At 41.8% G+C, this 25,353-nt stretch overlaps 2 protein-coding genes across 3 annotated transcripts in view; one reads left to right on the top strand and one right to left on the bottom strand.

Moving 5' to 3' along the window:
* LOC134225818 (probable cytochrome P450 6g2) overlaps window positions 1-16,949 on the bottom strand; it is an 88,265-nt gene extending 71,316 nt beyond the window's left edge. The window contains exon 1 of the mRNA XM_062706187.1: window positions 16,647-16,949. The gene's annotated coding sequence lies outside the window, so the exon portion shown is untranslated. The remainder of the gene's footprint in view (window positions 1-16,646) is intronic.
* LOC134225819 (protein N-terminal asparagine amidohydrolase) overlaps window positions 1-25,353 on the top strand; it is a 199,227-nt gene that overhangs the window by 53,361 nt on the left and 120,513 nt on the right. The window lies entirely within an intron of this gene.

Below are 25,353 nucleotides of genomic sequence, written 5' to 3'. Positions count from 1 at the left end.
ATATGTTTTCAATTATATTCATTACTGCTCCTGGGAGGGCAAGGGATATCGTAAGAGGGTTTTGAGATATTCTGGGTCATCCAAACTGTGCTTGAGTTCGGGACTTGAGATCTACAGCTGGAAGAGAATCTTTTTTCAGTACTCAAAGCTTCAATAGGCATTTACTTATATCCATTAAACCTCTTGGGAGGTGTCCTCCTTAGCCGTACGGTAAAACGCGCGGCTACAAAGTAAGACCATGCTGAGGGTGGCTGGGTTCGATTCCCGGTGCCAGTCTAGACAATTTTCGGATTGGAAATTGTCTCGACTTCCCTGGGCATAAAAGTATCATCGTGTTAGTCTCATGATAAACGAATGCAAAAATGGTAATTTGGGTTAGGAAACTCGCAGTTAACAACTGTGGAAGTGCTTAATGAACACTAGGCAGCGAGGCGGCTCTGTCCCAGTGTGGGGATGTAATGCCAATAAGAAGAAAAAGAAGAAGAAGACCTCTTGGGAGGTGAACGGATATCGTAAGATAGTTTTGATATATTCAGGGTCATCCAAACTGTTCTTGAGTTCTGAACTTAAAATCTACAGTTGCAAGAATATCTTTTTTCAGTACTCAAGCTTCAATATGCTTTCAATTATATTAATTACTCCTCCTGGGAGGCCAAGGGATATCGTAAGAGAGTTTTGAGATATTCTGGGTCATCCAAACTGTTCTTGAGTTCTGAACTTAAGATCTACAGTTACAAGAATAGCCTTTTTCAGTACTCAAGCTTCAATAGGTTTTCAATTATATTCATTACTCCTCCTGGGAGGGCAAGGGATATCGTAAGACAGTTTAGAGATATTCTGGGTCATCCAAACTGTCCTTGAGTTCGGGACTTGAGATCTACAGCTGGAAGAAAATCTTTTTTCAGTAGTCAAAGCTTCAATAGGCATTTACTTATATCCATTACACCTCTTGGGAGGTGTCCTCCTTAGCCGTGCGGTAAAACGCGCGGCTACAAAGTAAGACCATGCTGAGGGTGGCTGGGTTCGATTCCCGGTGCCAGTCTAGACAATTTTCGGATTGGAAATTGTCTCGACTTCCCTGGGCATAAAAGTATCATCGTGTTAGCCTCATGATAAACGAATGCAAAAATGGTAATTTGGCTTAGGAATCTCGCAGTTAACAACTGTGGAAGTGCTTAATGAACACTAAGCAGCGAGGCGGCTCTGTCCCAGTGTGGGGATGTAATGCCAATAAGAAGAAGAAGAAGAAGAAGAAGACCTCTTGGGAGGTGAACGGATATCGTAAGATAGTTTTGATATATTCAGGGTCATCCAAACTGTTCTTGAGTTCTGAACTTAAAATCTACAGTTGCAAGAATATCTTTTTTCAGTACTCAAGCTTCAATATGCTTTCAATTATATTAATTACTCCTCCTGGGAGGCCAAGGGATATCGTAAGAGAGTTTTGAGATATTCTGGGTCATCCAAACTGTCCTTGAGTTAGGGACTTGAGATCTACAGCTGGATGAGAATCTTTTTGCAATACTCAAAGCTTGAATAGGCATTCACTTATATCCATTACTCCTCTTGGGAGGCCAAGGGATATCGTAAGATAGTTTTGAGATATTCTGGGTCATCCAAACTGTCCTTGAATTCTGAACTTAAAATCTACAATTGTACCAGATGGGTGTGTCGCTATACTGAGTTGTGATGTGTAATCATTTTACCAATTTCATCTGCTGGAAGGTCAACAGATATCATCATAACATGGCTGCGAGATGTTCTGGGTCATCTAAGCTATCCTTGAGTTCAAAACATGAGATTCACAGTTGTGACGACGGATTTTTCGCTATTATAAGTTGTGATATAACATCAACTAAACTTGTTTCACCTTCTGGAAAGTCAAATACATCATACAATGGTTTCGAGATGTTCTATGTCTTACAAACTTCCGTTGAGTTTGGAACTTGGAATCTACAGTTGCAACAACAGGTTACTATACTAAGTGGCGATGGGTAATAAATTGCACTCATTCCATTTTCTGGGACAGACATCATAAAATGGTTACGAGATGATCTGGGTCTTCCAGATTAACTTCCAGCTCTTAGCTTAGGACCTATGCTTGTAAAACAGATTTAATCGACATTCCATGTTGTGATATGTGTAGTACATATTGCAATAATCTCTAATAGCAATGTTAACTTACCCGAATAACTGTGATTTGTTGTTTTTTGGGATCTTCTTATTTTACTTTTTTTCATTACTTATATTTACAGCTATTTACAGGTAAGTTAATATTGCTATTAGCGGTTATTGCTCTATTTACTACATCTACGAAATACCATCAAGCGTCCTGAACGATACAATGATCAGTATGTGTATTGGGTATTCTGGTAAGATTGATGAACTGAAAATAAATTTAAATTTGGGTTTTCAGAAGGCAAGATGTATATAGTTGACTTCATATCGCATCTTTGTATTACAAAAAATGCACCTGATTCAAGAGTAGATTTGAAGTCCTGAACTCAAGGACAATTTGGATGACCCAAAATATCTCAAAACTATCTTACGATGTCTATTGGGTTCTCAGAAGGCAAGATGTATATAGTTGACTTCATATCGCATCTTTGTATTACAAAAAATGCATCTGATTCAAGAGTAGATTCGAAGTCCTGAACTCAAGGACAATTTGGATGACCCGAAATATCCCAAAACTATCTTACGATGTCTATTGGGTTTTCAGAAGGCAAGATGTATATAGTTGACTTCATATCGCATCCTTGTATTACAAAAAAATGCATCTGATTCAAGAGTAGATTCGAAGTCCTGAACTCAGGGACAATTTGGATGACCCAAAATATCTCAAAACTATCTTACGATGTCTATTGGGTTTTCAGAAGGCAAGATGTATATAGTTGACCTCATATTGCATCTTTGTATTACAAAAAATGCATCTGATTCAAGAGTAGATTCGAAGTCCTGAACTCAAGGACAATTTGGATGACCCAAAATATCTCAAAACTATCTTACGATGTCTATTGGGCTCTCAGAAGGCAAGATGTGTATAGTTGACTTCATATCGCATCTTTGTATTACAAAAAATGCATCCGATTCAAGAATAGATTCGAAGTCCTGAGCTCAAGGACAATTTGGATGGCCCAAAATATCCCAAAACTATCTTACGATGTCTATTGGGTTTTCAGAAGGCAAGATGTATATAGTTGACTTCATATCGCATCCTTGTATTACAAAAATGCATCTGATTCAAGAGTAGATTCGAAGTCCTGAACTCAAGGACAATTTGGATGACCCAAAATATCTCAAAACTATCTTACGATGTCTATTGGGTTCTCAGAAGGCATGATGTGTATAGTTGATTTCATATCGCATCTTTGTATTACAAAAATGCATCCGATTCAAGAATAGATTCGAAGTCCTGAGCTCAAGGACAATTTGGATGACCCAAAATATCCCAAAACTATCTTACGATGTCTATTGGGTTTTCAGAAGGCAAGATGTATATAGTTGACTTCATATCGCATCCTTGTATTACAAAAATGCATCTGATTCAAGAGTAGATTCGAAGTCCTGAACTCAAGGACAATTTGGATGACCCAAAATATCTCAAAACTATCTTACGATGTCTATTGGGCTCTCAGAAGGCAAGATGTGTATAGTTGACTTCATATCGCATCTTTGTATTACAAAAATGCATCCGATTCAAGAATAGATTCGAAGTCCTGAGCTCAAGGACAATTTGGATGACCCAAAATATCCCAAAACTATCTTACGATGTCTATTGGGTTCTCAGAAGGCAAGATGTATATAGTTGACTTCATATCGCATCCTTGTATTACAAAAAATGCATCTGATTCAAGAGTAGATTCGAAGTCCTGAACTCAAGGACAATTTGGATGACCCAAAATATCCCAAAACTATCTTACGATGTCTATTGGGTTCTCAGAAGGCAAGATGTATATAGTTGACTTCATATCGCATCCTTGTATTACAAAAATGCATCTGATTCAAGAGTAGATTCGAAGTCCTGAACTCAAGGACAATTTGGATGACCCAAAATATCTCAAAACTATCTTACGATGTCTATTGGGTTCTCAGAAGGCAAGATGTATATAGTTGACTTCATATCGCATCTTTGTATTACAAAAAATGCATCCGATTCAAGAGTAGATTCGAAGTCCTGAACTCAAGGACAATTTGGATGACCCAAAATATCCCAAAACTATCTTACGATGTCTATTGGGTTTTCAGAAGGCAAGATGTATATAGTTGACTTCATATCGCATCCTTGTATTACAAAAAATGCATCTGATTCAAGAGTAGATTCGAAGTCCTGAACTCAAGGACAATTTGGATGACCCAAAATATCTCAAAACTATCTTACGATGTCTATTGGGTTCTCAGAAGGCAAGATGTGTATAGTTGACTTCATATCGCATCTTTGTATTACAAAAAATGCATCCGATTCAAGAATAGATTCGAAGTCCTGAGCTCAAGGACAATTTGGATGACCCAAAATATCCCAAAACTATCTTACGATGTCTATTGGGTTTTCAGAAGGCAAGATGTATATAGTTGACTTCATATCGCATCCTTGTATTACAAAAAATGCATCTGATTCAAGAGTAGATTCGAAGTCCTGAACTCAAGAACAATTTGGATGACCTAGCACATCCTAAAAAAATATTTTTCAACATATTTAGTAGTTTCTACATTATTGAGCACCAAAACAAACGGAATACATCAAATTTACTGTATTGTATTGCTTGGGAAAATTTGGGCCTGAAAGGGTGAGAATCACTTTTATTAAATTTCTGTGGTGTGCAAAAATTGGTTGATTCTGCATTGAATAGTTCGAAGATACCGCATTACACAAACTCAAACCCCATTGATTAATGCGCTCATATTACCGGACAAAATTATCCCATTCGTTATGTATCCGCTATCCTATATCGAGTTCGTGTCCTATTCTTGGCCCATGTCGCTTGGTCTAGTAGGTGTAGAAATGCTTTGCCTAAGAGAACGGCAGTGAAAAGTTTCCACCCGTGTCCGTCCGTGTCTTTACAAAACAAAACGAGAATAAGTGCTTCATTTGAATTCGTTTTCCTTCCTCTGGGTCTGTGGTTCGATTGCAAAGGCAATCCGTCGTGGCCGTCACCCTTGTCGTCGTTGTCGTTGTTTTGCCTTTACAACTCGAATCTGTTGCGCTTCTCCTACTGTGGAAATTGGAATGACTCTTTACACTATTCACAATTTTTCTCCTGGAGCCTCACTCCACACCTTCCGTGATGGCAGCGAAGATTGTTGCTGATGCTGCCTGCCTATGGGCCTAGACAACGCGCCGGTTAACAATAAAAGCTGGAACGCGAACGTACACACCCCGGCTCGGCGTGGAATATGTTAAATATTATTTACTCAGTCCGGCTCGATCATTCCGCCCCATACCAAACCATCCCACCCAGCTCAGCTGTATAGGGAAGAGATGGATATTCCACGGACGGGCGATCGACGTGAAGTAATTGTATTGTGGTCGCGAAAGATGATCATTATCTGGCGCGGGTTCGCTACGGGTACGTAGCTCGCCACATACCTTATACGATATGGTATATGGGCTCGTGTGCATGAGATGCTCTTTTGGAGCAACTGAGACGATTGCTCGCCGGAGATGGTGCACACTCGATGAAAGCAGCACAAGAATGAGTTTGTTTTGTTGGAATTCAGTGTTTTATTAAACAAATGAAAATGAAGTATTTCATCAATAGGGACGAATCATAAACTTAATCAATAATTTAATCATTGACATATTTAACCAGTGTCTTTAAGGACATAGTTGGAAGAGTACCATGATGGCAGTCAATACCTCCCGCACTCCCCTCTCACCAACATTCGAATGGATCGAACAGCACCGAACAAAGTTTGATATTCAAATTACTAACCTGTTCACAGCATATTTATTCACTTCCCGTGATAATGAACATGTTTCTTCATAGAGTCCAATTTAATTCGGCATGAATTTTAGCATAAATCAGCTGTTTCGTGCCAATTTAATAGCCGTTTGCGATTTGGTGGGCTTATCACTGCACTTCACTTCTTCTCAAAGGACATAGAAAAAATCAAATTTTCACACACTTCTCCGCACATGAGCAGCCCGAAATGTTGATGGAATGCCAATTAGGGTAAGACGGTATAATGCGCCCCACCTGGCCAAAACGCCCCCCTTTGATTTCTAGAAAACTATAACAAATTAAAAGTTGAAAACAGTTGGTACCTATAAGTATTTGTAAACCCATCATACTATGTGAATGTGGAAGTATTTTTGTATTACACAATGAAAATAATAGCAAAATACAAAAAGTTACAGTTTTGATGTAAATTTTCATGTTTGTTTGCTCAACATTTTGTAGCGACTCTGGCATACTTTCCGCAAAACTTGCACTGGAACACTCAGTTGGGCAACAAAATTACTTTTCTCAGTGGTTAATATGATATAAAATTGCTTCCATCTTCAAAAATGTAACGATTTTCGAAAACATGTTTCACTGGCCAAAACGCCCCAGTGTAGGCAGGACGATATGCCCTTACCAACTGGACACAAGCGCAGCGAGCCTGCAGCAGTTGCTTCCAAATTGTATGGAAAATATTGAAATGTAATTCACACCTGCTTGAATGGACCTATGTTGGTTTTTTAATGTCAAGCGCATAAGGATTTGTAGTCTTTTTATTATGGGATTAATAAAATACTAATGAAGGGCAATTAAACGTCTTTGGTTGAGGTGGGGCGTATTGCCCAGGCACTTTTTAAAATTCATTTTTTCACGACTTTTCATAAAAGCTTTATTACGTGTTAACTGAAATATTTTTATATGACTACTCACGGGCAATGCATTTGCGACTTCCTGGACTACCAAATAACACAAAGTTTGCATAAATTGCGTTGAAAAGTAAAAAGTTATCAAGGAGTTGCCTTAGGGGGGGCATATTATACCGTCTTACCCTAAACATCACTTTTTGAAATCACTCACTTGTTAGAAGCGAAAACTCAATAAAAACTGCTATTTTTGACCGAAAAAAAAACACTAAAAACGGATCGCGGAGCGAATGTAAACACCGGGACCGGCAGCAGCAAACTAATATGTAGGGTGGCTCAAAAAATATTTTGCTCCGCACGCTCAGTCGAATATGTTTCATATTCTGGGTGTCTTCCGATGGTTTGGGCTGATTTGAATATGAGCATACCGTGCACATGTCGTTTCAGGTTTGTATGAGAGTTGATATGGCGAGGTTGAATTTTACATTATTCTGATTATGGCGCTTCGTCATTGGGCCCTGGCGAGGGGGGAGACCATATGACTGGATGAAATATTTAAGAGCTTCAACTCCATAGACAATCCATATTGAATTGTCGTTCCGATAGTTGGGAGTCGATTCTAATCGAGGTTGCGAATCCTTAGCATGATAATTAGGCTTCTCAGAAGGCATCAGTGAAACGTGTAATTCAACAAAATAGCCAGAATTTGTCTGTGATATCTATCGCACCAGGAGCAGATACTATGAGCATGAGCATGATTGACCGCCCACGGTTGCTACTCCGTTATTGCCAGGTCAGCTGTAATTACACAGAGAGCCAACAGATGATGTTTGGGACTAACATCATCTTCAATGTGTAAGAACTGGTGACCCAAAAGTAAGCAATACCAGCGCCGGCCGTGTCCGAATGCAGGTCAATTAGGGAATAGGTAGGGAATTGTTGACGTGATACTCGCTTTGATAGAAGCCGACGAGTCATCTGCACTTCCACGAGAGATCACTGGGATGTTGGATATATGGGGTAGGGAGTGTGGCAGGGTTCGTTTTGGTAAACGGTATGCCGTGTATAGCGTGTAGTTTGATCGATGAAAACAAAACTATTTTTTTAAAGGCCGCACAAAGCAGAACAAAATTTCGGTGATCGGCTGATCGTTCTGCTTACCGCACAAAGCAGAATAAAACTATGATGACCGGCCGATCGTTCTGCTTACTGAAGAAAACATGTCTAGACACGATTTAAACTTTTACTTTCTAATTAAATTACATACACGCACGAAACAGAACAAAATCTCGGTTACCGGCCGATCGTTCTGCTTGCCGCACAAAGCAGAACAAAATTTCGATGACCGGCCGATCGTTCTGATTACTGAAGAAAACACGTCTGGATGCGATCTCAATCTTTCTACGTCCAATAGAAAACACGAACAAATCTGAACTGAACTGATTGTTTCACTTTCCAATTTACTCACCCACACAGCAGAATCAGATAATTTGATAACCGCGCGACCGTACTGCGTCCAGCACAAAATACGAACACACTTGCACTCTTTACGATTTATTCAGTTACATAGATCGCGATTCGCAATGGAAAGTGATGTGACCTATGCAACTTCTATTTTATTAACTTGTATGAATATTTTTATGTACAACAGTTTTAGCATTTTATCATCTGATTTTAGAGGTTTATTAGTATTATTGTTGTTGTCTTTATTAAAGACACTTGCAGCCTTCGACAGACTCGTCTCTGTAGAACAGGTTCTTGATTATAGTTATTATAGACTAAGTGATTCGCTGATAGCTTCGCTTTTATATAATTTTTTTAACAATATCGATGGCTTAAATTGAATGTCAATATGATATTAAAAACTTAAACACAAGACGGAATTATCCATTTCTTACTCGGTAGGCAAGATCACGTTCAGATCAATTTTTTACCAATATCTTTCCGACCTGTGGCCTTATATTAGCATGATTATAATCCTGACATCCGTGATTATAAATTAACATGAGGTGAAGAAAATTAAGATAACTAATAGACTTGCAATATAGAAAAGTATTCGAATTCTAAATCAGTTCCGCTACTCTGGAACCACTTTGAGTATATAAAAATATGAACCCAAAATCACAAACTTAAATTATTCAAATCATAAAATTCACGATTTAACCTATTAATCACTCCCTACAATAATCACATGAGGCCAAACAATCTGAGCCTACATAAAATTTATCAGTGCTTTTTCCTATTGCTCAATTGGATATACTAAAAATATCTAATTATCTTTTTTAAACTCAGGATAAAAGCTATCGCACCAGGAGCAGATACTATATACAAAAAGTGTGACATGACATGCGGGGTATAAAATGCTATTTTCGCGTTATGTAATCAATGCATCTTTCCCAAGGTGCGGTTTTCATTCAGCTATGTGGGTTCTCTTTCCGCCAGCGTTTGGAGGAGAGGAACTGTAGCCAGTGTAATGAAAGGTTTAGTTTCCCATACTAGCTTTCATACAAACTTTAACCGGCTTGTGCTCAATCAGTTTTTGTTCAAATCGGCTTTTGGAGGACACTCGGAGCATGGGACGGAATCGATTGAGCGTTTTGGAGCTGGGTCGTTTTTTGAACCACCCTACTAATATTCTTTGTTTTTTATAAATACGAAACCAATACTACTACAGTATATGACAGTTTTTATTGTACCAACACTTTCAAATCTTTGTTTTGGTACTCAACCCACCTTCACCTTAAACCAACGACGATGACACGATGCACTGTTAATATATCGATCACATTAATGAATGATGCATAAAAAACTAATATACGATCCGTAAATCTGATTGAAATCTATTACCGCGCTAAAATTTAGCAATAATTCATAAGGCAATATGTTTCGCCAGTCATGACCTAAAACAGTAACATCCCTAATAAAAAATCCCAAAAGAATTACAATAGAAATTATTGTAACAGTACCCTGAAATTAATAGTAATTACGGTAAACTCTATTGTGGCTTACAATAGAATAAGATTCAAGGATATTGTTTTCCATCATAAAGCCTATTGTAAATGGCAGTTTTACAATAAAAAATAGGGATTGTTATGTAGGGGAAAAGACGGCTTTGGCAGGTTTTGTTCTATTATTGGCAGGGAGGTTTTTGTCGACCGAATTTTATGAAATTTGGCCACAATATTCTTTGATATGCAAAGAATGTTTAGGCCAAATTTGAGCCTAGTCAGTCATAAAAAAAACCCCTGCCAATAATAGAACAAAACCTGCCAAAGCCGTCATTCCCCCTATCTGTACAATAAAAAAAATCGATTTTTTCTCGAACAAATTGTTGCCATTACAATTGAATTTATTGTAATTATTTTTCCAACACTTTACTGACAATAGAATGTATTGCACGTCTATTGGAATAACAACATGGCACTTTAATTGCTATGATATAAAAACAACAGAATTTAATGTTCACCAATAAAATGTATTGTATTTTTATGATATGTTATTGCAACTCTATTGTATTTTTTATCCGGGATTCCTGCTTTTTTCTCATGACAAATGATCCATAAATGTTTGGAAAAAATACCCAAATAGAAGGTCATATTGAATTTATATGAACATATGTTATTATGTTATGGAACCCTCCTTAGCCGTGTGGTAAGACGCTGAGGGTGGCTGGGTTCGATTCCCGGTATCGGTCTAGACAATTTTCGGATTGTAAATTGTCTCGACTTCCCTGGGCATAAAAGTATCATCGTGTTAGCCTCATGCTTTACGAATGCAAAAATGGTAACCTGGCTTAGAAACCTAACAGTTATTAACTGTGGAAGCTGTGCGTCTAATGAACACTAAGCTGCGATGCGGCTCTGTCCCAGTAAATTTCGATTTACATGACATTCTTCAGTCAGAATTTACAGGTTCAAAAAATGTTTTATAACACTATTCTAGCATTGACTATACTATGTGTCAACAAAATGTTTCTTCTGTACATCCCTAGTGACTCCAAAATGACCTTTATAGTAATGAAAGATGATATGCAAATGTTGACGGTGAAAACTATGGAAACCCGCGCCAATGGTCATGTCCAAGTAGGTATATGTAGGGGAATGATATTCTACTCAGTTTTGCCCAAATCAGATGTTCTAGGATCTCCAAACTGTTTAGGAGTTTGGATCAATTGGTTTACCAAGTCAACTGAGCTCGATAGCTATCTGAATTCGACTAATCATATCCACACAAGTCCTGAAAGCCCACGCATATGATTTACAGCACAGTTATACCCATACCAGATGTTTCAGGTTCTCCAAACTGTTCTGGAGCTGGGAACAATCGGTCTACCTGGTCAACTGCGCTCGGTACAAATCTGACAGCAATAAGATATCCATACGAGTCAGTAGAGCCCATGCATACGATTTGTTATACCAATATCAGTTATACCAATATCAGATGTTCGAAGTACTCCATACTGCCCTGGAGTCTATCAAGTCAAATGCGCTCAATATAACTTTGACATCAACCAGTCATGTCCATATAAGTTCGTAGAGCCTATATGTGTGATTTGCAACTCTGTTATATCCAAACCAGATGTTATGAGCTACCCAAAATGTTCTGGAATCAATCGGTCTACAAGGTCAACTGCGCTCGATACAAACATGATATCATACATTCATGTTAATACATGTCCGTAGACACCACGCTTACAAATTTCGTTTCAGTTATACCCAAACCAGATGTTCTAGGTTGTCCAAACTATTGTGAAGTTTGGAACAATTGATTTAACAGGTCAAAATCTGACATTGACCAGTCATGTCCATACACGTCCGTCGAGCTCGCGTATATGATTCGCACCTCATCTAAACCAGAAGTTCAAAAATTTTCAAACTGTGTAGGAGTTCGTATCAATTGGTCTACCAGGAATTCCTAGAGGAACTTCCAGAAGGATTCCTGGAAGAACTTCAGATTTTCCGAAGCAACTTCCGCAGGAATTCAAAAAAAAAACTTCCGGAGGAGTTCTAGAAAGAACTTTCGGAGGAGTTCCAAGAGGAACTTCCAGATGAATTCCAGAAGGAACTTTCCAAAAAGGAACTTCCGGAGGAATTTCAGAAGGAACTTCCGGAGGAATTCCAGAAGAAACTTTCGAAGGAATTCCGAAATGAACTTCCGCAAGAATTTTTAAATGAACTTCCGGAGAAATTCTGGAAAGAACTTCCGGCGGAATTCCAGAAAGGAACTTCCGGAGGAAATCCAGAAGGAACTTCCGGAGGAATTCCAGAAGGAACTTCCGGAGGAAATGCAGAAGGAACTTCCGGAGGAAATTCAGAATGCATTTCCAGAAGAAGCTGGAGAATTCCTGGAAGTGTTTTCGGACGAATTCTTCCGAATATTCCTCCAAGTATTCCTCCGGATATTCCTCTACGATTTTTTCCGGATATTCCTCCAAATCATTGTACGGGATTCTTCCAGAACTACAGGAACTCCTCCGGATATTCCTCCAGGAATTCCTCTATGCATTCTTCTTAATATTTCTACAAGAACTCATCAGGAACTCATAAGGAATTCTTCCGGATTTTCCTCCAGGAATTCCCCCGGAAGCTCCTCCAGGAATTCCTCCGGAAGTTCCTCCAGGAATTCCTCCGGAAGTTCCTCCAGGAATTCCTCCGGAAGTTCCTCCAGGAATTCCTCCGGAAGTTCCTCCGGAAGTTCCTCCAGGAATTCCTCCGGAAGTTCCTCCAGGAATTCCTCCGGAAGTTCCTCCAGGAATTCCTCCGGAAGTTCCTCCAGGAATTCCTCCGGAAGTTCCTCCAGGAATTCCTCTTGAAGTTTCTCCAGGAATTCCTCCGGAAGTTCCTCCAGGAATTCCGGAAGTTCCTCCAGGAATTCCTCCGGAAGTTCCTCCAGGAATTCCTCCGGAAGTTCCTCCAGGAATTCCTCCGGAAGTTCCTCCAGGAATTCCTCCGGAAGTTCCTCCAGGAATTCCTCCGGAAGTTCCTCCAGGAATTCCTCCGGAAGTTCCTCCAGGAATTCCTCCGGAAGTTCCTCCAGGAATTCCTCCGGAAGTTCCTCCAGGAATTCCTCCGGAAGTTCCTCCAGGAATTCCTCCGGAAGTTCCTCCAGGAATTCCTCCGAAGTTCCTCCAGGAATTCCTCCGGAAGTTCCTCCAGGAATTCCTCCGGAAGTTCCTCCAGGAATTCCTCCGGAAGTTCCTCCAGGAATTCCTCCGGAAGTTCCTCCAGGAATTCCTCCGGAAGTTCCTCCAGGAATTCCTCCGGAAGTTCCTCCAGGAATTCCTCCGGAAGTTCCTGCAGGAATTCCTCCGGAAGTTCCTCCAGGAATTTCTCCGGAAGTTCCTCCAGGAATTCCTCCGGAATTTTCTCCAGGAAATCCTCCGGAAGCTCCTTCAGGAATTCCTCCGGAAGTTCCTCCAGGAATTCCTCCGGAATTTCTTCCGGAAGCTCCACCAGGAATTCCTTCGGAAGTTACCCCGGAAGTTCCTCTGGAAGTTACTTCAGAAGTTCCTCCGCAAGTTACTTCAGAAGTTCATCCGGAAGTTCCTCCGGAATTTCTCCCGGAATTTCCTCCGGAAGTTCCCCCGGAAGTTCCCCCGGAAGTTCCTCCGGAAGTTCCTCCGGAAGTTCCCCCGGAAGTTCTTCCGGAAGTTCCCCCAGAAGTTCCTCCGGAAGTTCCCCCCGGAACCCCCCGTCATCCGGGACGTCTTACCCCTACCCGTTGATGGCGAATTTGCCTCCTTAGCCGATGGAAATATTGATCACACTATGACACCGGAAACATGGGATAGACGGCAGGGGGTAGCCCTACTTTGCCCTGGCCGCCGCCCTATACAATCGATTACTCCAACGCCATCGACACCTCGGGATAGACGGCAGGGAGGAGGAGTGGCCTTCCTATGCCCTCGCCGCCACCGTACCCCAGCAAGCACGAAGCATCCAACGCTTACAACCGATGAAACCGTCAATAGTGAAGCAGTTGATAGCACTACACAAAGCCTTTCCCCTGTGCCGGCTGTTGCCGACTGGGTGAGTTGTTCGAGCAGCTAGAGGGACCAGTGTAACTGCTTGGGGACTTCAACGTCCATCATCTTGCGTGGGGTCTCGCCAATCGAACGCGCTTGGTTGCTTCATCGCCGAGACGACTTTGGCCCATCAGTTAGTAATTTTAAACGACGGTGAAAACGAAACTTCTCGAGCTGCTGAACGATATCTGGCGTATCGGCGAGTTTCCCGCCAGCTGGCGGAATGCCATCGTCGTTCCTATCCCGAAACCAAACTGCCACGATTCCGGACCAAATGCCTTCCGGCCAATCTCGCTCACCAGCTGCATGGCGAAGCTCCTCGAGCGGATTATTATTCGGCGACTAATTACCGAACTCGAATCGAGTAGACGGCTCGACAAGCGCCAACACGCTTTTCGTGCTGGACGCGGCATCGACACGTAGTTTTCTGAGCTTGAAAGATCACTGCCCACTTCCGATGAGCACATCTTTGGATCTGTCGAAGGCGTACGACACCACCTGGCGACACGACATATTGCGAACTCTAAAGTCTTGGCAAATACGTGGTCGGGTGCTCATTCTGTTGCAGAGTTTCCTCTCAGATCGCACTTTTCAGGTCTCCATAGGGGGACATATATCCCAAGAATACCTTCTGGAGAACGGAGTACCTCAGGGTTCCGTCCTGTCTATGATGCTGTTTCTCGTCGCGATGCAGCCTATTTTTCGTATGCTGCCCGCCGGAGTTGGAATCCTTCTGTACGCGGACGACACCCTACTCGTGGTGCGTGGAGCAAAATGGGAAGGTTTACACTGGAGACTGCAAACCGCCGTTAAAGCTGTGGACAAGTGGGCAAAGAGCGTGGAATTCACCATATCTGTGGCGAAGTCCCAGACATCTTGGGACATCTTGGGATACGCGAATGACCTGATATTCATATGCCGGACAGTAGAAGAAGTTTAAAAGTTACTGGATGTTTTGGCAGGAGCCCCAGTTACACTCAATCGGGCTAGGGGTATTGAGGGTACTAAGCTACCCGGAAATTAATTACTATGTCTGAAACTCGATTTGCATATGCACAACAGGTGATAGATTTAGTTCGGAGAAGGTATTGGAGGGTAACCGCCCCCTCCGGTGGGGCAATTAACTTTGAATGAACTGAACTCGAGTGGCGATCTCTCTTCGCTTATGTGGTCGGGTTGTGATAATTAATTTCCACTTCAGGTGGCTTAATACCCGGAACACAGGCAATTAACTTTGAATGAACTGAACATAAAATAGAAAATCGCGTTAGTCGAAGGTTTTGTTACATTTTTGGTAATTCCTGAAATAATGCAAATTCTCGAGTGGTTAGTTATGAACGTTATGAAAAGCATTTTCAGTGCCACTTGACGATAAATGAAGCGTTTGTTTGAGAAACTGCATATGTAACATTTTTGGCCAAAATGAGATTTTTATATATTCTGAATCCTCGTCCAAAAATACGTCTTCTTCTTCTTATTGGCATTACATCCCCACACTGAGACAGAGCCGCCTCGCAGCTTAGTGTTCATTAAGCACTTCCACAGTTATTAACTGCGAGGTTTCTAAGCCAGGTTACCATTTTTGCATTCGTATATCATGAGGCTAACACGATGATTTTATGCCCAGGGAAGTCGAGACAATTTCCAATCCGAAAATTGTTTAGACCGGCATCGGGAATCGAACCCAGCCACCCTCAGCATGGTCTTGCTTTGTAGCCACGCGTCCTACCACACGGTTAAGGAGGACCCAAAAATACGTATTCTGGCAAAAAACACGAAAAATAATTTGTTCAGGAATGTATGAATTTGTTTTTTGCTTGTATGAGAAACTACATATGTCCACGTACTTTGAAGAGCAATTGTGGAGTAATGCATACAGGGTGTTCAATAAGTTCGAATACAAATGTTTGATCATTGTGTTTGTAAGCCCAATGTACATATTCGTACGCACAATGTACGCTAACGGATGTGTGTGGTGTTGACATTCTGTCACTTGTTGTTTGTTTATTACGCGCGGTGAAAATGGATTGGGGCATTGTAAACAGCATTTTTGAAGGTCAAAATCATTGCGGTGTACTACAAAACTGAGATTTTGGGCCGGTGATAAGGCGAAGATCAGCCCTACATGTTCCAATAGGACGGTAACCCTTTATACTCGGAAAATGCGATTTAAACCTTAAATGGAGACAATTTCATCGACTTTTTGGACAAAACTTTGCGACCTCCCAGCTTCCCGGATTTGAACCCTCTTAACCTACTTGTTTGGTCCTTTATTATGTTAAAGCTGTACGAATACAAGCTTGGGCCAGTTCAAGACGAATTTCTCAAAATCTGAAACGAAATGCCCATGCAGACCGTGCGTGCCGCTTGCGATGGATTTTAGAAACGTTTGAAGCTCGTGAAGAAGTACAAAATAAAGGTCATTCCAGAAGAAATGTTACAAACGTTCCTTATAAACAATACTTTCAATGAAATGTAACCGGGAAAAGAAATAATTTAATTACAATTTTTAAACATTTTTTGAAAGTGTATTCGAACTTATTGAACACCCTGTACATGTTTTGCACTGAAAGTACCCCAGGGTGTTGAGTTTTGCCAAAAACTATTGATCTGTATCGAAGAAATCGAAAGATTCAGTGCAAATTTGTTCAAAAACAGTTTTTGTTGTTTCCTCGAAATAGTGTAAAATGGACTTATGCAGTTTCTCAAACAAATGATTCAAATCTATTCAAATATACTAAGAGGTTGCTGATCCAAAACTTTCTAAAATTAGATTAGTTCTACTTATCAAATTTCCATAAAGCTATCTTCACTCACCAGCTCTCACCGCCTTCGAAATGGGGTGCATTTAATCAGATTCTGAGTTTTTTTTACCACCAAGTGTAGATGGACACCGTACGGGAAATCAACTACTCTGGTAGATGTTAGCATGGTGCATACCTTTGGCATCGTTCAGTGGTTCAACCAAGGTTTCTCATTGTTTCTCGCCATTTTTATGATCGTTTTTATGTCAGCGTCTCTCTTCGTTCAGGTTCAGCTGACTTTTATTGGAGATATTTTTCTTTACTGGCACGGAGATGGCGTTAATTTAGGTTTGTGTGCATTGTTGGGCTTCATCATTCAGAACTCGATAAACCATTATCAAATTCAATCCAGAACGAGATGATTTGCATGGCTGGTGTGAGTAAATGAAACTCCTAATCGATTTAGTGGAGTTGTTTTTATCCCATTTTTTGATAAAATGACTCAAACGCAAAGACGATTTTTTAGATATACCTAATCGATTCAAATATGGGGCACACTCAAATAGAACACTTCAAGTTTGTCGTTATCAGTTCGATCTTTGATTCAATTTAATCAGATGCATCGCACTCTTTGTTTTCACTTTTTAATTGAAAAATAAAACTACTATTAGCTGCTTGTTTTCAGAGAGTCCTACTGGACTATTTCCCGAATAAAATGCTTTGTAAACATGCTCAATAATGCATCCAGCTCAAATCAGAAATCGACTGATAACGTTCACCAATAAATCAAAACAGTGTAACCGTTTTTAGCACTCGTTGATTAACTGACTGGGATTCGAATGAACTAAGCCGTGAGCAGCATTTTCCTCATTTGTATTGTGTAATCGTTAATCGTTTCCATGAGTACACACAAGGCATCTGAATATCAACAAATGATAATTACAATCGCCTCGACTATCGCAAATTGCTCAACAGATGCGATGATGGCTAAGTCGATCGCTGCCAGTTTCGTATGTCGGTGCAAAGCCGCTGGTCAGAATCAGAAACATCCCATTCTGTCATACATCAGCAACGTGTGCGTTATCATTCTCCGCTGTTTAATAGTAGGTAGGTATACTAAACACGGACACAACTATGATTGAAAGTAGCAACTACTAAAGAAGTGAAAACAATTCTGTTCATATGAATAAGCCAGTGAGCGCCACTTGATTGGACGGTGTCCATTGACCAATCGAAGCTCCCTTCATCGCACTGGCGAGGGCATCAGAGTTATAGAATCGGGTGACGCCACACCGACGACGATGCGCAGAGGTCGACCACCAAACAAATATTGGATAAAACACAAGACGTTGGTTGATACATATGACAAGATAAAACAAAGAGTAACCACCATGCTGGGCCATAAACATTCCAGAACTACTTGCCATTCTGAAGATCTATAGATGCGGAGGGGGGGGTCCGTAGAGTAGTTGTCTACACGTCTGACTCTAAATCAGATGGTCATGGGTTCGATTCCCACCCCTTCCACACCCTTTAATATAAAGGGATTAAAGTCTATATGACTATAAACGAATAGAAAAATCAAAAACAAACACTTACCACTGTAAGACACATTTAAGTAACATGTTGTCATGTCGATAAAGAAGAGCTCAAACAATGATTGTAAACTCCACCGGAGTATAAAGTAGAGATAGGTGGACATGGCCTGCGATGCCGGTCCAATTAGGTGGGTGTGTGCACAAAAGAAAGCACCACCCAAAAACAGAAATAAGAAGAAGAAGAATAGATGCGGAGCTTGTCAGTAGATGAACGATTTGTATGAAATTTACCTATATTCATTGCAATTTTTACTTCAATCGTTATGTAAGTATGATTTCATCTTCTTTTCCACTGTGGCAATCACCGATGCCAAAGTTAAGGTATATTCGAATTTACTTCTACAAATGGGAGACGGTTGTGCGACCAGTGAACAAGCGAGTAGAATTCAATTGTATTTCATTGACGGAGAGTGAATGGATGAAATGACCAGTTCGGCACCAACATTTCAAAAGGGCGAAACTGCTTTTTTAAACAAAAGCTTCTCACGTCGCTGGTGGCCTAATTTGAGCCCACCCACAACGTCCAGCACCATTTATTGAAAGAGGAGGATTCGCTGCTTCCATCAGTGGCGTTGGATTGGGTGGGTGGGCTCAAATTAGCCCACCAGCGACGTGAGAAGCTGTTGTTTACCAAAGCAGTTTCGCCCTTTTGAAATGTTGATGCCGAGTTGAGACGTGTCTTACACGAATGTCGACTGGAGAACTTAATTAATCCATGCACATACGACAAACGGTGACAATGGAAATGTAACTGACAACGACAACGTTTACGGATGGAATTCATTTGAATATGTTATTAGTTGCAGACACGGCACGGCGCTTATGCTTGCACTTATCGGATACTCAGCATGTGAAAGATTTGTTTTTTTTTCTGCTCGACAAAACTTTATCGGTACGATGTATGTATAAAGTGACCATCACGTCCCACGTTTCGCGGCACGCTGCATTTTTCAACTTTATTTTTCTAAGTTGAATCAATTTACGCAGCGTTACAAACATTTTTATAATTTAGTCCAAAATCTGTGCAGAATGCATTTTTGTCATATTAATTTCCAATCCAATGGTGTGATCCAGATAGGCGTCCCGCGTTTCGCGGGACGCTTACTGGTCACATTACATAGGTACTATTCCCATTGATTACAATACGTGCATATCTCAAAGTTATTTTAAATACAACATATCTAGTATATGAAAAATAAGAACATTTATTCCAATCAAGCTACATAATAAACTGTCAAACAAAGGAAATAATTTACATGATTCCCGACATTCATGCGGTGAACACGTTCCAGAAGCTCGGTGGTCTCTGTCCACAATAACACGAAGCACCTGATAGTTTCTCACAAGTACTTTCACCTAAGTCTGAATCACATAATGGAACGTACACACGGTCAAGCAGTTTGACCAACATTGACTCCACCTCTCGTTTATTCAAACATTCATCAAGTTTTACCAACAGCGACACGAACAATCAATTTATTCGACCAACAATATCACACACGAACGACAGAAGCGCCAACTTGAGCACCAACCATCAAAAAATATATGGGTGTTTGTGCAACTTCACTACAAATGCTCAAACATGTTCGGCGAACCTTGACTCCACCCCCGACAACTCAAACCAAAATCAAACTGTTTTAATTTTTTCCAACCGAGCCGCCAACTGTCAAATGGTTGTTCGAACAACTTCATACACGTTCAAACAAAGCAGCAACCGAAGCGTTTTCTTGGGGGCGGAGTCAATGTTCGTCAAACTGCTTGACTGGTGTGTACGTTGCATAAGGCTGAAAATCAATAAGACTGAACACGAAAGGCTAGAAAGGTAAAAATCTTACATAAGTCTGAAATATCAAATGGCTGAAACTCGAAAGACTGAAAAATCACGGGAAATGGATTTCAATGGAAAAAGTAATTGCGACCAGTATTGTTTTACACTCTGTGCAAAAAGTTTTGCTCTTTGAATTTACTCCACCTAAACAGTTTTTTTTATCTTAATTCAGTAAGTTCAACTAAGAGCATCATTACTGGGCTCGAGTATTTTGTTCACCCTCGCAGCGCTGTCATTTTAGTTTAGTCACTCTTTTTTGCATCGGTCACTATTTTCGGTTATCATTTTGGTGGTCGTACCGGTGACGTTTGATATTTGATAGTTCATAAAATAGCAGCACCTTTTTCACGCTAACAAATTTGGTCACCTGTCAGCTGCTCTACTGTTTTAGCAGCGCGTTCAATGACGACCGGTAAAGTGTCAAGTAATGATGTTGCGCTGCCCAACGACTTATACTCACCACCGGTAATCATGCTCTAATAGAGGGATATTTGAATTTTCTAAATTTCATGTCAACCTTTAAAAAAAATGCACAGAGTCACAGGAGCGCGCGCACTGAAAATACACTGGAGCGTTTTCACTGGAGTGTATTTTTAGCGCGCGTGCTCCTGTGGTGGACGTTTAGAAAATTCAAATATCATTCTATTAATCGCACTGACCAAATTAATTGCATTTAGGCTTGGTAGTCATATGGCTACTGCTTCTGCCTCATACGCAGGAGGTCGTGGGTTCAATCCCAGGTCCTTTCCATTCTCCTACTTTGTATCTTTCTCTATATTTCTCATGTTCTAGCAATCGCTAGAACTGAAAATAGACTTCCATACCGTTGCATGCGAGTGATTGCATCATCATTTCTTCCCCCTTCCCTGCATTGACTTGCATTCTGACGAGGCAGGCGCCAGTGTGACCTATCAAATGAGATCACCAGTACTTGTACATTGAAGATGAGTGCTAGTCCCAAGCTAACATCTGTTGGTTCTCTGTGCAAGAATAGCTGATCTGGTCATAATGGAGTAGCAACTACGGGCAGTCAATCAAGCTCAAGCTCAAGCTGACTAAATTAATTGCATTTGGTTTTTAATTCTTGCCAATTTTACTTCTATATTTTTTATTTCTTATTCTTTATTCCTCATTCTCTATTCTTTTTTCTTCTTTCTTCCTTTTTTTATTTTTCCTTCATCTGTCTTCCCTTTTCATTTATTCCTTTTAACTTGTTCCTTATTTCTTTTCTCTTCTTCTTTGTTTTCTCTCTCTCTCTCTCCTTATTTCTTCGTTCTACCTTTTTCCTCAGTAATTCTTTCTTCTTGATTTTCCTTTTGCTTCTTCTTCTTCTTTCTTCCTTCTTCTTTATTTATTCTTCCTCCGTCACTGTGTCACTCATTTTCGGGCACTTATCCTCAACCGATTTGCTCGTAATAAGTTGCATTCGACGCAGACTTCTATCCCATTGTTTCCTATTGAAAATTGGCCAGATCGGACTATGGGATCGGAAGTTATGGACAAATTTTTTTTTCATTTTCGCCAGAAGGGCAGCAACACCGCTAGGTGGATTAATTAGGGTTTTTCCTGTTCCTTTTTCTTTCTTCCTTTTTCATTCTTTCATCTTTCTTCATTCTATGCCAGCCAGACGGTGGACCTCAGAAGTTCACGTCCTGGGAGGAGTGATGAGGGTCATCCTCAGGAACTTGTTTTAAAATCGTTGGAGTTTCAGATGAGTTTTTGGGCATCTCTCCTAGACCGGCATCCCGTATTCGATCACAGGGAGGATGATTTGCTGACAGCAAGCTTATTTTTCAGGGACAATGACGACCGATGGTTGATCAGAGGGTTCAGTAGCTTTAACAAAACGTTACACTTTGTCACCGTCTTGTCAACCTATTGCTGTTTTGGTCAATTGGCTGTCGAGAATCAATCCAAGGTAGTCGGCCTCATTGGCCCATTCCACAGTCATGCCAGTCCCCTGGCAGAACATGTGTAGGGGAGTTAGAGTGGGGATTAATTATTACTTGGGTCTTCGCCGCGTTGATACAGATCTTCCAGCTGATGAGGTACTCTGTCAGGGCATCCAGGCCTCGTTGGGGGTTTTTCACAAACGCTGTGATCACTCTACCGTTATAGACAATGGAGGAGTCATTTGCAAACAGAGACATAATGCTGTCTTCTGGAGGTTCTGGCATGTCTGAGGTGAAGAGATTGAAAAGCAGGGGACCGAGGACAACCTTTCTCCGTCTGAGGACGTTGGTAACTCGGGTCAGTTGGTGTACGGTTGATCGACCGCGTCGGAAACCAAACTGTTCCTCGAGCAAGATGTTGTGGTGTTCGGCAGACTCAAGTAACCGACTGTGAATCGCCTTTTCAAACAGCTTGGATAACCCTGAGAGAAGGCTGATGGGGCGATAACTTTTCTGTGAGGAAGGATCCTTCCCAGGCTTCTGGATGGGGATGATTTTGGCTGACTTCCAGGACGATGGGAAGTAGCTGAGACGGAGACACTGATTGTGTGCTTCGTAGCCGTGCGGTTAGCGACGTCAATCGTCTAGACGCGTGTGCTGTGGAATGTGGGTTTGATTCCCGCCCCGGTAGGAAGAAAACTTTTGGTAAAAGCGAAAAGTTCTCCACTGGTCCACTGGGTGTTGTGCGTGGCCCCGCGCCCCCCACAAATATTATGTACCAAAACCAACCTTTTTTGTACATTTTGGGGCCCCACAACCTGTTGGCCCCGGGCCCTCCGTCCGGCTAAATCCGGCCCTGGTCAGTAGCCTGTCGTGGTGTAGAAAGGGAACTCTATTTGTTGTTCTTTGTGAGGGGGTTCCCTTGTCTGCCCAACAGACTCGATGGTAGTTACGCCGGGACTGCTGATGCCAATTAACTGAGAAGCCTACTTCCGCCACCATCGGATAGTGATCCGAGCCGAGCTTCTGGTACACGATCGACTGCAAGATGTGATCGTTAATGTTGGTTATGTACAGGTCTAACGTTGCATGGACTCCGGACCGACTCAGCCGAGTGTTGGAATCCTCCATGTTGATGCTCTAGATGGCACCGTTTCGATTGCCGCGACTGTTGCTCCAGGCTTTTTTTTTTATTTAGTTTACATCTAAACAGATAACACTGAATCAACAATTTGACGCCACAATACACGGTTCGATGTCGTTCTGCCCCTGGTCTGCCCATCTCGCTCGCTGCGCTCCACGCCGTCTCGTACCTGCCGGATCGGAGGCGAACACCATCTTTGCAGGGTTGCTGTCCGACATTCTTGCAACATGTCCTGCCCATCGTACCCTTCCGGCTTTAGCTACCTTCTGGATACTAGGTTCACCGTAGAGTTGGGCAAGCTCATGGTTCATTCTTCGCCGCAACACACCGTCTTCTTGCACACCGCCAAAGATGGTCCTAAGCACCCGTCTCTCGAATACTCCGAGTGCTTGCAAGTCCTCCTCGAGCATTGTCCATGTTTCATGTCCGTTGAGGACAACCGGTCTTATAAGCGTCTTGTACATGACACATTTGGTGCGGTGGCGAATCTTTTTCGACCGCAGTTTCTTCTGGAGCCCGTAGTAGGCCCGACTTCCACAGATGATGCGCCTTCGTATTTCACGACTAACGTTGTTGTCAGCCGTTAGCAAGGATCCGAGGTAGACGAATTTCTCGACCACCTCGAAGGTATCCCCGTCTATCGTAACACTGCTTCCCAGGCGGGCCCTGTCGCGCTCGGTTCCGCCCACAAGCATGTACTTTGTCTTTGACGCATTCACCACCAGTCCAACTTTTATTGCTTCACGTTTCAGGCGGATGTACAGTTCTGCCACCTTTGCAAATGTTCGGCCGACAATGTCCATGTCATCCGCGAAGCAAATAAATTGACTGGATCTGTTGAAAATCGTACCCCGGCTGTTACACCCGGCTCTCCGCATGACACCTTCTAGCGCAATGTTGAACAACAGGCACGAAAGTCCATCACCTTGTCTTAGTCCCCGGCGCGATTCGAACCAACTGGAGTGTTCGCCCGAAATCTTCACACAGTTTTGCACACCATCCACCGTTGCTTTGATCAGTCTGGTAAGCTTCCAGGGAAGCTGTTCGCGTCCAGGCTTGATGCTGGTATATTTCCTTCTCCTCCAGGAAATCCTTCAGCTCGATCGTTTTGCCCATGAACGAGCAAGCGTTCCAGTTGACCAGGCCCACTCTAGCAGCCATTTTCAATTATGAACATGCCAAGAGTGAATACCTGGACGAAACGGGTTTTACATCCACGTAGCCGAGTGACGAGTTGCGCGAAAATTGGCATCAATTGCCCGGGGTGTAGAGCGGAGCAGTTTCTTGGAATCTAGGTGGAACATCTCGGAATCTAGGAGGAGGGAGCGGGGGCCATTCGCTGGAGCCGGCGGAGTTGGAGCTTGAACCGACGTAGCTGCTGCTGCCAGTGTGTGGTTTTAATGGTGCAAGGATTGGAATCGCTCGTCGGGGAGCCACCATGGCCGGATAGTTCACCCTCAATGCAGAAACACGGTTCTTCTTCGGAAGGATCCTGGAGGAAGCCTTCTTCCGGATTTCTAAGAACTCCAGTAGCTTCGGGCAGCGATGTGGTGGCCCGATGTTTGTCGCCACAGTTGACGCACTTGGGATCGGCCACCTTCATCTTGTCGCACTCATCGGTCGGATGGATTTCGCCACATTTGATGCAGCGCGGCTTCATGCGGCAGTTCCTGGTGTCGTGCCCAAAGTTAAAGCAGTTGGTGCACTGCGTGACGTTAGCTCCTCTTCCTTCAAATCGTGGAGTCCTCGTAGCATAGCCTTAAGCGGATTCGTGCCGGGGTGGTCATGAGTGTTGTTCACACCGCTGAATAGCGCTAGGTCCGCAGTCGGTAAAAAAGCCAATATAATTTTCACGATACGCGAAAACAAAAACAAATCATAATATTGAGTCAAAGCAGTGGAAATAATTTATTACAAATTTACTAAAAAATAGTGTTCTAAGGAGAGATAGCCGGAGAAATCGTTGAGAAACGTCGATACTCCGAAGAGTTATACCTGTAAGTAATGAAAAATATGTCGTTCAGTGGCTGAAATACAAAAGAAATTATATAGTTTGCAGAACACTTCCCAGTAGAAATGTACTGCCCGAACCGTTAGTTGACGCTAGTTCGTACGGTGTTCAACTGTAAGGAAACCTGAAACGTAAAAAGAAATTATAATTATAAGTGCAGTAAGAGAAGAGAAAGGAAGGGCACTATAAGAGTGGGTATTTATATTAAAATCAAGTATACACAGACAATAATAAAAAATACTCATTCCAGTTTTTGAGCTGCTGCAAAGACCAGCTGCTACAAAAAGTTAGCGGAACTTATTTAATT

This window comes from Armigeres subalbatus, chromosome 3 (genome assembly GCF_024139115.2).
Source record: "Armigeres subalbatus isolate Guangzhou_Male chromosome 3, GZ_Asu_2, whole genome shotgun sequence".
NCBI lineage: Eukaryota > Metazoa > Arthropoda > Insecta > Diptera > Culicidae > Armigeres > Armigeres subalbatus.
This window is presented reverse-complemented; position numbering and strand designations above follow the sequence as displayed.